Source organism: Sebastes fasciatus, chromosome 13 (genome assembly GCF_043250625.1).
Source record: "Sebastes fasciatus isolate fSebFas1 chromosome 13, fSebFas1.pri, whole genome shotgun sequence".
Taxonomy (NCBI): Eukaryota; Metazoa; Chordata; class Actinopteri; order Perciformes; family Sebastidae; genus Sebastes; species Sebastes fasciatus.
In genome coordinates this window covers 33,890,580-33,893,079 of record NC_133807.1, presented here as the reverse complement: position 1 = coordinate 33,893,079, position 2,500 = coordinate 33,890,580, and the positions used below count along the sequence as shown (strand labels likewise).

The following is a 2,500-nucleotide window of genomic DNA, read 5'->3' as shown; positions in this document are numbered from 1 at the left end:
TATGCAACGCTGGACACTACGGCGGTATATATACATATATATACCACAATGCAAAGCGGTAGTGATGACAGCGTTGAAAACGCTGATTGACGGAACGGCTCAATCAGCTTCAATTTAACTGTGAGTATCAGATTCGTCTTTGCTAGACGTAGAATATATATTTTAAATTAATTCAGAATATGATTCTCACAAACCGTCGTTCTGGTCACATGAGGTTGGTATGGGTTACCATGGTTACACGTCTCCAACGAAGAACGAACGAACGAAGCCGATCAGTTTCATCTTAACTTAGCACAAAGGCTGTGATATGCAGTGTTTCTGTCGTAGGTAGTCCGTCCTGTACCGTAGAGGTCAGAGGGTGTCGTATGCTGGACAGGTTGTAAAGCCTCCTGAGGCACATTTCTGATACTGGACTATATAAATACCATATAATATATAATAGATATAATAGATATAATACTTTTAATAGTTGTTTTGTATCAATCTGAAGTTTCTCTGTGTTGAACAACGAGGCTGTGACATTAATGCCGTTTGTCTCTGAGAGTCTGAGTGGCGCCTGTTATCAGGAAGACAAGAGGCTGAACGACATGTTGGTGACGCACACACACACACACACACACACACACACACACACACACACACACACACACACACCTTTAGTTTAACGCAGTGAAGGAACCAGCAGCAGCTGAACACAGTAAGACTCGTGTTGTTTTCTAACATGGTATGGGATGGTTTTATAGTCACATATTTGATCTGATCTCATCATCAGTAGTTTTACCAGCGTCAGCGTTGGAGCCTCTTTTATATTATTATATTAACTTTATACAAACGACCTTCGATCGGCCGGCTGCTGCATGTCTGAGCTCATAATCACAACGCTAACGTGTTAGCTGGCTTTGATTTAACCACTACTGTAAACTCATATATTCTGAGAAAACGCTAGAGATGGAATAGAGAACCGTAGTTACTCGCCTTCGTGATCAAAAACTTTTGACATTTGGAGATTTCTGCATTCTGATTGGATGGCGAGCACTTCTGTTGTGTGAACTGCTCAGAAACCCCCTTATTGTCAATATTTAAACATTTTTGGACATGTTTTAGACTGTTCTGCCTTTTTTTGGACATTTTTTCTGACATTTTTCAGCTTTTTTTGTGACATTTTTCTGAAATTTGTTTGACTGATCTTCAGTCTTTTTTTAAAAAAAATTCTGCCTTTTCGTGACATTTTTCAGCCTTTTTTTGGACTGTTCTTCTGCCTCTTTTTTTTTTTTTTGACATTTTTCGGACTGTTCTGCCTTTTTTCCGCATGTTTTTCGGTAATTTTTCAGCCTTTTTGGGATTTTATTTTGAAAAAAATTTCAGACATTATTCATCCTCTGAATGCTCTAGGTCTCTAGTTTGATCCATCCATCCTCTGAATGCTGTAGGTCTCTAGTCTGATCCATCCATCCTCTGAATGCTCTAGGTCTCTAGTTTGATCCATCCATCCTCTGAATGCTGTAGGTCTCTAGTCTGATCCATCCATCCTCTGAATGCTCTAGGTCTCTAGTTTGATCCATCCATCCTCTGAATGCTCTAGGTCTCTAGTCTGATCCATCCATCCTCTGAATGCTCTAGGTCTCTAGTTTGATCCATCCATCCTCTGAATGCTGTAGGTCTCTAGTCTGATCCATCCATCCTCTGAATGCTCTAGGTCTCTAGTTTGATCCATCCATCCTCTGAATGCTGTAGGTCTCTAGTCTGATCCATCCATCCTCTGAATTCTCTAGGTCTCTAGTCTGATCCATCCATCCTCTGAATGCTCTAGGTCTCTAGTCTGATCCATCCATCCTCTGAATGCTGTAGGTCTCTAGTCTGATCCATCCATCCTCTGAATGCTCTAGGTCTCTAGTCTGATCCATCCATCCTCTGAATGCTCTAGGTCTCTAGTTTGATCCATCCATCCTCTGAATGCTCTAGGTCTCTAGTCTGATCCATCCATCCTCTGAATGCTCTAGGTCTCTAGTCTGATCCATCCATCCTCTGAATGCTCTAGGTCTCTAGTTTGATCCATCCATCCTCTGAATGCTCTAGGTCTCTAGTCTGATCCATCCATCCTCTGAATGCTCTAGGTCTCTAGTTTGATCCATCCATCCTCTGAATGCTGTAGGTCTCTAGTCTGATCCATCCATCCTCTGAATGCTCTAGGTCTCTAGTTTGATCCATCCATCCTCTGAATGCTCTAGGTCTCTAGTTTGATCCATCCATCCTCTGAATGCTCTAGGTCTCTTGTCTGATCCATCCATCCTCTGAATGCTCTAGGTCTCTAGTCTGATCCATCCATCCTCTGAATGCTCTAGGTCTCTAGTTTGATCCATCCATCCTCTGAATGCTCTAGGTCTCTAGTCTGATCCATCCATCCTCTGAATGCTCTAGGTCTCTAGTTTGATCCATCCATCCTCTGAATGCTGTAGGTCTCTAGTCTGATCCATCCATCCTCTGAATGCTCTAGGTCTCT

At 42.1% G+C, this 2,500-nt stretch overlaps 1 protein-coding gene across 2 annotated transcripts in view; it reads left to right on the top strand.

The window, feature by feature from the left end:
- LOC141781376 (sodium channel protein type 4 subunit alpha B-like) overlaps positions 1 to 2,500 on the top strand; it is a 22,293-nt gene that overhangs the window by 5,493 nt on the left and 14,300 nt on the right. The window contains exon 1 of one of the 2 annotated variants that reach the window (XM_074657091.1): positions 649 to 697. The exons of the other annotated variant lie outside the window; for it this stretch is intronic. The gene's annotated coding sequence lies outside the window, so the exon portion shown is untranslated. Of the gene's footprint in view, positions 1 to 648; positions 698 to 2,500 lie in introns of those variants that run through there. 2 annotated transcript variants of the gene reach the window in all.